We start from the raw sequence: 14,946 nt of genomic DNA, 5'->3' as shown, positions 1-14,946 counted from the left end.
ATGGATATTTATAGAACATTCTATCCTAAAGCAAAAGGATATACCTTCTTCTCAGCTCCTCATGGTACTTTCTCCAAAATTGACCATATAATTGGTCAAAAAACGGGCCTCAACAGGTACAGAAAGATAGAAATAATCCCATGCGTGCTATCGGACCACCAGGGCCTAAAACTGGTCTTCAATAACAATCAAGGAAGAATGTCCACATATACTTGGAAATTGAACAATGCTCTACTCAATGATAACCTGGTCAAGGAAGAAATAAAGAAAGAAATTAAAAACTTTTTAGAATTTAATGAAAATGAAGGTACAACATACCCAAACTTATGGGACACAATGAAAGCTGTGCTAAGAGGAAAACTCATAGCGCTGAGTGCCTGCAGAAAGAAACAGGTAAGAGCATATGTCAGCAGCTTGACAGCACACCTAAAAGCTCTAGAACAAAAAGAAGCAAATACACCCAGGAGGAGTAGAAGGCAGGAAATAATCAAACTCAGAGCGGAAATCAACCAAGTAGAAACAAAAAGGACCATAGAAAGAATCAACAGAACCAAAAGTTGGTTCTTTGAGAAAATCAACAAGATAGATAAACCCTTAGCCAGACTAACGAGAGGACACAGAGAGTGCATCCAAATTAACAAAATCAGAAATGAAAAGGGAGACATAACAACAGATTCAGAGGAAATTCAAAAAATCATCAGATCTTACTATAAAAACCTATATTCAACAAAACTTGAAAATCTTCAGGAAATGGACAATTTCCTAGACAGATACCAGGTACCGAAGTTAAATCAGGAACAGATAAACCAGTTAAACAACCCCATAACTCCTAAGGGAATAGAAGCAGTCATTAAAGGTCTCCCAACCAAAAAGAGCCCAGGTCCAGACGGGTTTAGTGCAGAATTCTATCAAACCTTCATAGAAGACCTCATACCAATATTATCCAAACTATTCCACAAAATTGAAACAGATGGATCACTACCGAATACCTTCTACGAAGCCACAATTACTCTTATACCTAAACCACACAAAGACACAACAAAGAAAGAGAACTTCAGACCAATTTCCCTTATGAATATCGACGCAAAAATACTCAACGAAATTCTGGCAAACCGAATCCAAGAGCACATCAAAACAATCATCCACCATGACCAAGTAGGCTTCATCCCAGGCATGCAGGGATGGTTTAATATACGGAAAACCATCAACGTGATCCATTATATAAAAAAACTGAAAGAACAAAACCACATGATCATTTCATTAGATGCTGAGAAAGCATTTGACAAAATTCAACACCCCTTCATGATAAAAGTCCTGGAAAGAATAGGAATTCAAGGCCCATACCTGAACATAGTAAAAGCCATATACAGCAAACCAGTTGCTAACATTAAACTAAATGGAGAGAAACTTGAAGCAATCCCACTAAAATCAGGGACTAGACAAGGCTGCCCACTCTCTCCCTACTTATTCAATATAGTTCTTGAAGTTCTAGCCAGAGCAATCAGACAACAAAAGGAGGTCAAGGGGAATCAGATCGGAAAAGAAGAAGTCAAAATATCACTATTTGCAGATGATATGATAGTATATTTAAGTGATCCCAAAAGTTCCACCAGAGAACTACTAAAGCTGATAAACAACTTCAGCAAAGTGGCTGGGTATAAAATTAACTCAAATAAATCAGTTGCCTTCCTCTATACAAAAGAGAAACAAGCCGAGAAAGAAATTAGGGAAACGACACCCTTCATAATAGACCCAAATAATATAAAGTACCTCGGTGTGACTTTAACAAAGCAAGTAAAAGATCTGTACAATAAGAACTTCAAGACACTGAAGAAAGAAATTGAAGAAGACCTCAGAAGATGGAAAGATCTCCCATGCTCATGGATTGGCAGGATTAATATAGTAAAAATGGCCATTTTACCAAAAGCAATCTACAGATTCAATGCAATCCCCATCAAAATACCAATCCAATTCTTCAAAGAGTTAGACAGAACAATTTGCAAATTCATCTGGAATAACAAAAAACCCAGCATAGCTAAAGCTATCCTCAACGATAAAAGGACTTCAGGGGGAATCACTATCCCTGAACTCAAGCAGTATTACAGAGCAATAGTGATAAAAACTGCATGGTATTGGTACAGAGACAGACAGATAGACCAATGGAATAGAATTGAAGACCCAGAAATGAACCCACACACCTATGGTCACTTGATTTTTGACAAAGGAGCCAAAACCATGAAATGGAAAAAAGATAGCATTCTCAGCAAATGGTGCTGGTTCAACTGGAGGTCAACGTGTAGAAGAATGCAGATCGATCCATGCTTATCACCCTGTACAAAGCTTAAGTCCAAGTGGATCAAGGACCTCCACATCAAACCAGACACACTCAAACTAATAGAAGAAAAACTAGGGCAGCATCTGGAACACATGGGCACTGGAAAAAATTTCCTAAACAAAACACCAATGGCTTACGCTCTAAGATCAAGAATCGACAAATGGGATCTCATAAAACTGCAAAGCTTCTGTAAGGCAAAGAACACTGTGGTTAGGACAAAACGGCAACCAACAGATTGGGAAAAGATCTTTACCAATCCTACAACAGATAGAGGCCTTATATCCAAAATATACCAAGAACTCAAGAAGTTAGACCGCAGGGAAACAAATAACCCTATTTAAAAATGGGGTTCAGAGCTAAACAAAGAATTCACAGCTGAGGAATGCCGAATGGCTGAGAAACACCTAAAGAAATGTTCAACATCTTTAGTCATAAGGGAAATGCAAATCAAAACAACCCTGAGATTTCACCTCACACCAGTGAGAATGGCTAAGATCAAAAACTCAGGGGCCAACAGATGCTGGCGAGGATGTGGAGAAAGAGGAACACTCCTCCATTGTTGATGGGATTGCAGACTGGTACAACCATTCTGGAAATCAGTCTGGAGGATCCTCAGAAAATTGGACATTGAGCTGCCTGAGGATCCAGCTATACCTCTCTTGGGCATATACCCAAAAGATGCCCCAACATATAAAAAAGACACGTGCTCCACTATGTTCATTGCAGCCTTATTTATAATAGCCAGAAGCTGGAAAGAACCCAGATGCCCTTCAACAGAGGAATGGATACAGAAAATGTGGTACATCTACACAATGGAATATTACTCAGCTATCCAAAACAACGACTTCATGAAATTCGTAGGCAAATGGTTGGAACTGGAAAATATCATCCTGAGTGAGCTAACCCAATCACAGAAAGACATACATGGTATGCACTCATTGATAAGTGGCTATTAGCCCAAATTCTTGAACTACCCTAGATGCCTAGAACAAATGAAACTCAAGACGGATGATCAAAATGTGAATGCTTCACTCCTTCTTTAAAAGGGGAACAAGAATACCCTTGGCAGGGAAGAGAGAGGCAAAGATTAAAACAGAGACTGAAGGAACACCCATTCAGAGCCTGCCCCACATGTGGCCCATACATATACAGCCACCCAATTAGACATGATGGATGAAGCAAAGAAGTGCATGCCGACAGGAGCCGGATGTAGATCGCTCCTGAGAGACACAGCCAGAATACAGCAAATACAGAGGCGAATGCCAGCAGCAAACCACTGAACTGAGAATAGGACTCCCGTTGAAGGAATCAGAGAAAGGGCTGAAAGAGCTTGAAGGGGCTCGAGACCCCATATGTACAACAATGCCAAGCAACCAGAGCTTCCAGGGACTAAGCCACTACCTAAAGACTATACATGGACTGACCCTGGACTCTGACCTCATAGGTAGCAATGAATATCCTAGTAAGAGCACCAGTGGAAGGGGAAGCCCTGGGTCCTGCTACGACTGAACAGTGAACTAGACTGGTGGGGGGAGGGCGGCAATGGGGGGATGGTTGGGAGGGGAATACCCATAAGGAAGGGGAGGGGGGAGGGGGATGTTTGCCCGGATACCGGGAAAGGGAATAACACTCGAAATGTATATAAGAAATACTCAAGTTAATAAAAAAAAAAACCTGACCTGAAATATTACTGAAAAAACAAACAAACAAACAAAAAAAAAAACAAAAAAAAAAAACAAAAACAAAGAGCATAACCAAAACAACTTGGGGAAGAAGGAAGTGATTTGGGCTTACATTTCCAGAAGGGTCAGAGTCCATCGTGGTGGGGAATCAGGGCCACAGGAAACAGGACAGCTGAGGGCTCATGTCTCAAACTCTAAACAGTAAGTCAGAGCAATTGTGAATGGCACATAGCTTTTAAAATTTCAAGCCCATCCCCAGTGCCCTTCTTCCAGCGAGCCCACACCTTGTGAATCTAGCCAAACAGCATCGCCAGCTGGGATCCCAGCATTTAAACACCAGAGCCTGTGTGGGACATTCATGTTCAAACCACCACACCGTCCAGAGCTCAGACCAGAAAACAGAGACAGACTCATTACTAGCAATGTGATGGGAGTAGTTAAAAATCTCACGAAAAAAGAACTCAGGGGTAAAGAGATTTCTTGCTGAATTTCAGGAAAATCTAAAACCACTTCTGAAAATGTACAAAACAGAAATAGGAATGAACACCTGCAAATTCATTCCATAAAGTCAGCATTACCCTGACACCAAAACCAGGTATCACAACATAACAACAACGAAACAAAAACAAGCAAACAAAAATCCTTATAGACCAATCTCGCTGATGAACACTGGGAAAAAATGCCAACAAAATGCTTGAAAACTAAGCTCAAGAGCACACCAAGATCATACACCATGACCAACTTTGTTTCAGCCCAGCAATACCATGCTGGTTCAATATATGCAAGCATGTAATACATGTAACATATGTAATGCAGCATGTAATAGGCCCAAAGACAGAAATCTTACGATCATCTTGATGGATGCAGAAAATGCATTTGACAAAGTTCAGCAAGTCTTAAGGACAAGAGTAATGAAGACAGTTGGGATTGACAGAGCATAGCACAACATAATAAAGGCTACACCAGGCACAGCCAACATTATACGAAGTGTAGAAAACAGGTTTGTTTTTTTTTTTTAATCTAGAATGAGACAAAGATATCCATTCTTTTATTCTTATTCAAAATAATGTTTGAACAATTGGCCAAAGCAATAAAACAAGAGGGATATATAAGACAGATAAAAAAATGGAAAGAAGTAAAAATATTTACTATTGCAAATGATGTAATTCTATACTTAAAAGACCCCACAGATTCCAACAGAAGACTATTAGACCTATTTCAGTGAAGTTTTAGGACATAAAATCAATACACAAAAATCAACATCTTTTTTATATATATACTAATTTGGCTATATACACATTTGCTGAGAAACTATCTCATTCACAATAGCTTCAAAAATATCAAGGAATATACCTAGCCAGGGAGGTGGAAGACCCCTCAATGAAAACATTAAGATACTGAAAATTTGAATAAGACGCTAGACCATGCACGGTAAGACCATGTCTCCAAAACCAAACAAAACTCTATTACAGAGCCCTAGTGACAGAGGTAGTATATTAATGGAATAAAATGTATACCTTGGTAAATGGAACATAATAGAGAAAATAAATACCCAGAAATAAACCCAAATAGCCATGGCCATCTAATTTTTGACAAAGTTGCCAACATATGCTTGAAATAAGATAGCCTATTAAATAAATGGTGCTTGCAAGTCTGAATTTCCACATGCAGAAAAATAAGTTTAGATTCATATCTCTCACCTGTAGCAAAGTCAGTTCAATGTGAATCAAAGAACTTGATTTAAAACTCTAAATGCATAAACAGCTAAAGAAAAACAAGAAATACTTCGAGATATAGGTATGGGCAAGAACTTTGAGGAGAACTCCAGTAGCACAGGATTGGGATCATGTGGTGTTAAAATGTTTCTGCATAGCAAGAGAAACTGTGAACAGAGCAAACAGCATGCAGGATGGGAAAGACCTTTCCTCACTATGCCTGATATGGGGTTAGTAGAACAACTAAAGAACAGAAAACTAAACCCCGAAACCCCCAAAACTGCCCATTAGGGAATGGATCAATGGACTGAAAGGTCAGTTCCTAAGGACTACAAACAGCCCATAATTATTTTTAAAGTATTTAACACCCTTAGCTCTCAGAAATTGCAAGCTGAAACTTGCCATGCAGGCATAAGGACCTAAATTCAACCTTTTGTGCACGCACATGCACACAGAGCCAGATGTGCCAGACGCTTATAACCCAAGCACTGGGGATGTAGAGAAGAGCTCCCTGGTTAGGTCCAGTCCAATGAGAGACCCCTCCCCTGCCAAAAAACCAAGGTAGACTATCTCTCCTGAGGCATGACACCTCAGGTTGTTCCCTGGCTTCTATTGCATATGTGTGCACACACAACAAAATTGTTTTGAGATTCCATATCATGCCAGTCAGAATGGCTATCATAAAGACACCGATTGACAGCACCACTGAGGAGGATGCAGAGGGAAGGAGCACACTCATTCACTGTTGATGGGAGCATAAACGTGCAGCAGCAACTGTGGACTCGGTGCGAAGAATTATCAAAAAGAAAAACGGAATACAATATGTCCCCATTACACCCTCCTAGACATATACCAAAAATCCTCTGCGTCCTACTCAGAGACATTTTTCGTGACTGTTGCTACTCTACATAATAGCTAGGAAATGGAATAGGCCTAGATGTCCATCAACTGATGAGTAGATAATGAGGATACGCTATATATATATATATATATATATATATATATATATATATATATATATATATACACACACACACACACAATAGTATTCGATTCAGGTATAAAACATGAACTTTTGAGTGAGGTAACCCAGATCCAAAAGGATATACATGGTATGTACTCACTGATAAGTGGATATTAGCCAAAAAGTACAGAATACCCAGGATACAGCCCACAGACTTTAAGAAGTTTAACAAGCAGGAAGGCCCAGGTAAGGATGCTTCAATCCCACTTAGAGGGGGAAACAAAACACAGGAGACAGAGGGAGGATGTATGTGGGTGGGAGAGTAGAGGGAGAGGGGAAAAGGGGAACAGGATCAGGTATCAAGGAGGGGACAGGAGAGAAACCCAGAGGACCAGGAGAATGAATGGAAATATGTAATTTCTGGGGATGAGAGGTCAGGGAACTCTCTAGAAAGTACCAGACGCCTGGGAGATGAAAGACTCTCAGGGCTCAGTGGGGGTGACCTTAGCCAAAATGCGCAGCAGTGGGGAAAGAGAACTCTATAAGATTCCACCTCCAGTAGACAGGGCCCCAAGTGGAGGGACAGGGTTACCAACCCACAGTCAAAATTCTGAGCCAGAATTGTTCCCATCTGAAAGAACTGCAGGGACAAAAATGGAGAAGAGACTGAAGGAAAGGCTGTCTAGTGACTGGTCCAGCTTGGGATCCATCTCAAGGGGGTAGAAGGGAGGCACCAAGCCCTGACACTGTTACTGAAGCTATGATGTCCTTACAGACAGGAGCCTGGCATGGTTGTCCTCTGAGAGGCTCAACAAGCATCTGACTGAGACAGAGGCAGATACTTAATACACAACCACTGGACCCCTGTGGAGGAATTAGGGGAAGCTGAAGGGGAGGGGAACCCCATAGGAAACCAGCAGTCTCAACTAACCTGGGCTCCTGGGAGATCCCAGAGATGGAGCCACCACACAACATACACGGGCTGGGCCACAGCCCCAGGCACATATATAGTACAGAACTGCCTGGTCTGTGAGAAGATGTGCCTAATCCTCCTTGAGAGACCTGAGACCCCAGGGAAGGAGATACCCTCTCAGAGGCAAGAGGGAGGTGGAATGGTGTGAGGAACCATGGGGTGGGGTGTGGGGGGTAATGGCTGGACTGTAAATAAATAAAATAATTAATTAAAAAATGAACTTTGCTAGAAAATGGATGTAGCAGAACTATCTTAAGTAACTCAGGCTCAGAAAGATAAAAGATGCTTTGTCTCATCTTCTACTTCGTGTGTATGTGGGAATGGCTGAGTAGCAGACATGAAACCGGAAAGGGTCCACGAGAAATACTAAGGAGGCGGGAGAGAAACATGAGATGAAACTGGAAAGGGAAAGGCAGCGGGAGGAAAGAGAAGCAGGACATGGGGAGCAAGGAAGTGATTTGTGATGTGGGGATCAATTAAACTAAGTGTGCATGAAAATGTCATAGGGAGTTCTGTTGCTGTGTATCTAATTAAAAAATAAATTTAAAAAGAAAATTGATCTTCATACTTTACCAGTCAGTCATCAGAGCAGCACGTTTATCTACCAACTGAGTGCATATCTCTAGGTTTTTGAAAACCTTATTTTTTATTTATTCCTTGAAATTTTCATGTATGTATACAATGAATGGTGATTATATGTACCTACTGTTTCCTCCTCCATTCCCCACCCCCCGGACACCTTCGACACATCTCCCTCTCAACTGCATAGTCTTTTCCTATTCGTGTCCCTAGAAGTCCACTTAGCACTGTCTATGTGTGCATGTCAATCAGGCCTGGGGCCATTCACTGCAGGACAGGCACACCACTACTGGGCACACCTGTTGGACAGTCTGACTCCATCTTAAGATTAGAAATCATCTTCTTACAAGGTCAAAATAAATTCATTCCTGTGTTCTATAAAATTTGGACTTGACTAGTTCTTGACTCATTTTCTGGAACTTGACGTGTTCTGTACCCTATACTCTAACACCTACCCCGATAAGACGATCTGCCAAGTACTTGAGATGTTCAACCAAGTTTCTTTGTAACCAAAATTCCTCTAGAAATCTCCCAACCCTTAAAAGACCTCTAGTCTTACAGTAGTTAGGGCTAGAGAAACCCATTGTCTTCTGCGTTCAATGCCATTTTCTCAAACCCAGCTTTAGGGAGATAACTCTGAACAAGACCAAACCAAACAAAAAAAAAATCCCCCAAAAACAAAAAAACAAAACAAAAAACTTGCATAATTTAACCAAAGAACTTAGGTAATGAATGGCCTTCCTTACTCTTGTTTGGTGGGGATTAACACACCCTCAAGGAACAGTGACTTCCCTAGTAGCCATTGACTGCTGATAGCTTAGCTGTGGGTGAGTTCTCACTCTCACTTAGTGCTGAACATTCAACAGCCATTTGTTCTCAGCCCTCTAACCAGGTATCTGTCTCTGCATTAACCACTGCCCACGGTGAAATAAAAGCTTCTCTAAAGTTGAGAGTAGCATGATATATGGATAGCGACATAAATATTTAGAAGACATTTTGACAACATGACCATCTAGGGCCTAGACCCTCCAAACCATGGCCTTTTGACCAGGCTTACAATATCACATGTGTCTCCCCACCTATGGACCAGTTCTCAAACCCAGTCAGAAAGCAGGTTGGTTACCACTATAACCTTTGATGCCACTGTTACACCAATGGGATATTCTTGCTTAGCAAGTTGGTATGGTTGAATATCAGATCCAGCACTGATTAGGACCATTGATGTCTTTCTGCCTCTGTGGTCTGAATAACACCTTCCATTAAAAACTTCCTCACTGGTTCATAAGGGCTGAAGCACAGCCTTCTGGGAGTCCTCGCAGACCAACTCAATAGTCAAATAAATCTAGACTGCTACATGCCACTGAATTCTTTAGTTGTTTGTTACAAATATATTTGTTATAAATATATTAACATAGTGAGAAAACAGCCATTTCATTGCAGGCCACATAGATGCCACGTACAGTAAAAATAGAATGTCTGGGTGGGTATCATACCTGTAGTCTCAGCACTCAGGAGATAGCATCATGAACTCAGACTTAGCCACCTAGTGGAAGACACTCACACACAGACACACAGACACACACACACACACACACACACCACAGACACACACACATACCACACAGACACACAGGGGGGGGGGTAGGGAGGGAGAGGGAGAGAGACTGACTAATGGGGGTGAGCAGAAAGGTGGGAGCTAGAGGAATATCCAGTTCTTACATACATCTATCTTTATCCCACTGCAGAAGCATACTATGGTCTAGACATACTTTGCGATTTGGATTACCACCAATGAAAACTTGCACGTGTGTTGAGCAATCCAGCACTTGATAGGAAGAGTTATTGCTGCTCTTGTTCTGTAATAGCTATGTGCACAGCAGGAGCCAAGAGCTGGAAAGGGTAACCAGACAGAGTAGAATTCATAGCAAAACATCAAGGAAGACCACCTCATATTTACAAAGCGTATACGACAAATCTAATTGTTAACTTTTGTGTTCCTATAGCTGCAGATTTAAGTGGGTTTATCATCATATGATATGATAGTAACCCTTTTACTAACATACCTGAGGGGGAAATTGTTTTATCACTGTAAATTTTGAAAAGGATTTCAACAAACTAAGAATCATTCCTTATATCTAAAAGATGAATAAATAAAGATAATGAAAATATAAATTGATGGCTGCAGCCTAAACAAGATGAAATAAACTTGTTACTGCCATTAATATTTTGCCAAGGAAGCTTTAAAGCCACTTCTACTACATCAGGAACAAAACAAAGATACCTATTAATGCCATCTCCTTGGTGAGTTCAGTGTCCTGGAGGGTTTTAGCTAATGTAAAAGGAAAGAAAAAAATTAGAGACATAAGAATCATAAAGACAAGAAAATGATCTCTGTATAAAAGGAGAATCATACACCCATTCAGAGTCTGCCCCACATGTGGCCCATACATATACAGCCACCCAATTAGACAAGATGGATGAAGCAAAGAAGTGCAGGCCGACAGGAACCAGATGTAGATCTCTCCTGAGAGACACAGCCAGAATACAGCAAATACAGAGGCGAATGCCAGCAGCAAACCACTGAACTGAGAACGGGACCCCCGTTGAAGGAATCAGAGAAAGGACTGAAAGAGCTTGAAGGGGCTTGAGACCCCATATGTACAACAATGCCAAGCAACCAGAGCCTCCAGGGACTAAGCCACTACCTAAAGACTATACATGGACTGACCCTGGACTCTGACCTCATAGGTAGCAATGAATAGCCTAGTAAGAGCACCAGTGGAAGTGATTGTTGGGGGAGGGCATTAATGGGGGAGAATGGGGAGGGGAACACCCATAAAGAAGGGGTGGGGGAGGGGCTAGGGGGTGTTGGCTTGGAAACCGGGAAAGGGAATAACAATCGAAATGTAATTACCCAAGTTATTAAAGATGAAAGAAAAAAAAGGAGAATCATTTTCATATCTATTGTGAGAGTCAGCAGAGGAGAAACATTTGATACTGTTGGGCAGCCTAGGAGAACGGAGCTACATGCATGGATAAAAAACAGCCCCACTGCCGTAGACTGGAATCTAAATGAGTTCCCAGGTTTTCCTTATTCTTAAATGTCTTAAGTTAATGTACAAAACAATGGGCTTCACTGTGCCTCCGTTGTATCTGCGCCATCAGACCTTGCTCCCCTTTGCCTCCATTCCCACCTCTCTCCCTGTGTCCTCTTTCCTCTTCTAGTTCCTTTACGTCTCCCATGTGGCCTTTGTGTTGGCTTGGATGAGAGTGGCCCCCACAGGCTCATACATTTGCACACCTGATTCCAGTCAGTAGAACTGTTTGGGAAGGGTTAGGAGGTGTGGCCTTGGTTGAGGAGGTACATCACTCGGGGTGGGCTGTGAGGTTCCAAAAGCTCACACCATTCCCAGTTACCTCTTCCTGCTTCCGACTTGCAGATGCTTCATGAACTCTCAACTGCTGCTTCAATGCCTGCCCGCCTGCTGCCGTGTTCCCCCACATGCTGGTCATGGACTCATGCTATGCCCCCAGTCATCTCGTCTATAAATTGCCTTGGCTATGGTATTTTCACAGAGAAAAAAAGTAACTAGATAGCCCCCTTCTTTTTCTTCATTGTGTGTATTCTATACCGTATTTCACATCTGTAAGGGCTCTGCTTCCTGTCCCCTAATCTCCTTTGTAGTTTCATGACCCATAAACATAAAATATAATTAATTACACATGCATAAAATTTAAAATATAGGTTCCACATAAAAGAGAAAACTTGCAATGCAGTATTTGCAGTATTTGAGTCTGGCTTATTAAGTGATTTCTTGAGGCATCCATTTTTATGTAAATGTTATGATTTTATTTTTCTTTATGTGGAAATAAAGTCCAATTGGGTATGTGAATCATTTCTTTATTCATTCATCCCTTGATGGACATCCAGGCCTATTCCATTTCCTGGCTATTGTGAACAGAGTAGCTGTAAACATCAATGTGCAAGTATGTCTGAAGACTGATGACCTGGCATCCTGTGGGCGCCTGCCTGAGTGATACTCCTGCATTGTGTGGTGTTTTGAGGAGCCCCCATACTGACTTCCACAGCGGCTGCACCAGTTCACGTTGCAGCAGCAGGGAGCAGAGGTTGTTCCTTTCCAGTATCCTCACCAGGATCTGCTGTCGTTTGTTTTCTTCGTGATGCCCACTCTGACTAGAGGAAGATGAAATCCCTAGTTTTAACTTACTTTCTCTGATGGCTAAGGAAGTTTAACCATGTTTCAAATATTTATTCAGCATTTGCATTTATTTGCAGAATTGTCCATTTAATTCATAAGACCACTTATTGATTGATCATGGGGGTGTTTATTTTTGCATACTTTATATATTGTAGACATTAGTTTTCTGTCTGATGTTAGTTGTGTAGACTGTGTGTTCACTAAGGTGATTGCTTCCTTTGCTGCTAGGGGATCTTTATTTCATGCAATCCATCTGTCAATGAGTGTGTGTGTGTGTGTGTGTGTGTGTAGGGGGGTGGGGATGGGGCTGTTTCCAGTAGTGTTGGAGTCCTGTTCAGAAAATCCTAGTGTATGCCTATATCTTGACACGTTCTCACATATAGTTTCAAATCTTACAAATAAGGTTTTGATCCATTTCTAATTGTTTTTTTTAATTTTTTTTGTTTTTTGTTTTTAACCTTTTTGTAGGATAAGAGATATGGGTCTGCTTCACTCATCTACATTTGGAAATCCAGCTTTCCCAGAACCATTTACTAAGGAAGCTGTATCCGCCATTTATATGTTAGACAGCTTTGTAAAAGGAAACCATTAGGCTGTTCTAGCTGTGGGTTTGCTTTTGGACCCTCTCCTCAGTTGGCCTATGTGTCTGCTTTGTGCCAGTACCATATGATGGCTCTATAATATAATTTGGATTTGGAAATTATTCCTTATATACCACTGTTCTTTCTGCTAGTGACTGCTTTCACTATGTGGGTCCTTTTAAATTCACAGTTTGAAGGTATATAATACTTATATGTTTGATTTTGAATTATATACATGAAATTGAAATATGTATAAAATTCCAGCATTGCCTTGACTCTTTACTTTGTGTGGCCTATAACTGATACTAATAATAGTGAATAAGCTTAAAGCTCAAATCTCAGTTTCTAAATAAAAGCTCCAGAAGACAATTTGAAATGGTCTCCAATGGCCATGTTCTGAATTTGAACATCAAAATAAATAATGGTAGCAATGATTATGACCCACTTTTTTTTTTAAAAAAAATAGGACTCCAGCCAGTTCTGAGGCTGAAACAGATGTTTTATTTTCCAATCTGCTTTTATACCACTTTAATTACATGCAGAATAATAACATCCGTTCTGGGTCAATAACAAGCAAGGCTCCTGTAAACACCTTTCTGGGGGTTACTCAGCGTGCTCTGAGCTTTGCATACACTCAAATGTAAATGTTCTTATTCAGAGCCCATTTCCTGAGCCCAAGCCCAAAACCAGATTTCTGCCCTGGGCTTCTTTCTTTTGTCCTGATAATGTCAGATTTCCACCAAGTGTCTGGAAGCAAGTGGCCCCAAAGGCTCCCTACATCTCCCTCTTTTTTATATCATAAACAATACTGAACCTGTCTTAGGTTGTTCTGACAAGAATGCCTTCCTTACAGGTCATGGAATATGCATTAACAAAAGCAATGCACTTCTGTCTTAGGTTGGTAAGGCTCTGTGCAGAATCTCATCTGTCTTTGGCTTGCCAGCCTACTAAATTAATAGCTTAGTATGGAGATCCATATTTAGTTTTAAGCCATATATCTTAGTGGCCAACATGTTGCTGTTGTTAAAGGCAGGCTTTATCACAATGGGCAGGAGTAAAAGTATTCCCAGGCTCTGAATGGGTGTTCCTTCTGCCTCTGTTCTAAACTTTGCCTCCCTATTCCCTGCCAAGGGTATTCTTGTTCCCGTTTTAAAGAAGGAGTGAAGCATTCGCATTTTTTTTTTTGACCCAATTGGTAAGATATAATTGCCCACTTAAACATACAAAGCCCGGTACCATCCATCCCTTAGGAACATTGATAACAACCTGTAAATACACAGAGCAGAATCTTAACATCACCTGCCTCTCTCCATCTCCTGTCTCCTCCTTTCTCTCCTAGTCTCCTCCTCCTCCTTCAAACTTCTCTTCCGCCCATCCTTCCTTCTCCTCCAATGACAGGCTTCCTTCTATCCTGTACCTGCCCCTCACCTGTACTTTACAAATTCAATGGGGTGGTGGTTTTGGTAAAGTCATCTGACTTCTGAGTACTTGACTAGGCAGCTGAACTTGGGGCAGTGGAATTAGCATCAAAATACAGATAACTTCAGGGCAAACCACAACAACTGACTACTTAATGTATTTATGGAGACTAGTGTAAAATCTCCCAGCCAAAGGTGTACATTATCCAAATGAATCCTTCTAGTTGCCCACTGTGCTTTATAAATGAGGCCATCAAGGTCACTGAAGACCTTGCCCGAGACCATCAGTTGAAGGCAGAACAAGAATTCAAAGCCTTAGCACTGTCCTGCTGCTTCACCAGAGAAGCTAAAAGTGCAGCTGGGTGCAGTAGGCCAGGACAGTTCAGACCCAAGACCTTTCTACCTGGGAAGTTTACACCAATACTTCAAAACAGAAGCATTCGCATTTTGATCATCCTTCTTGAGTTTCATGTGTTCTG

Source organism: Rattus norvegicus, chromosome 2, assembly GCF_021556685.1.
Source record: "Rattus norvegicus strain SHRSP/BbbUtx chromosome 2, alternate assembly SHRSP_T2T, whole genome shotgun sequence".
NCBI classification, from domain to species: domain Eukaryota; kingdom Metazoa; phylum Chordata; class Mammalia; order Rodentia; family Muridae; genus Rattus; species Rattus norvegicus.
This window is presented reverse-complemented; position numbering follows the sequence as displayed.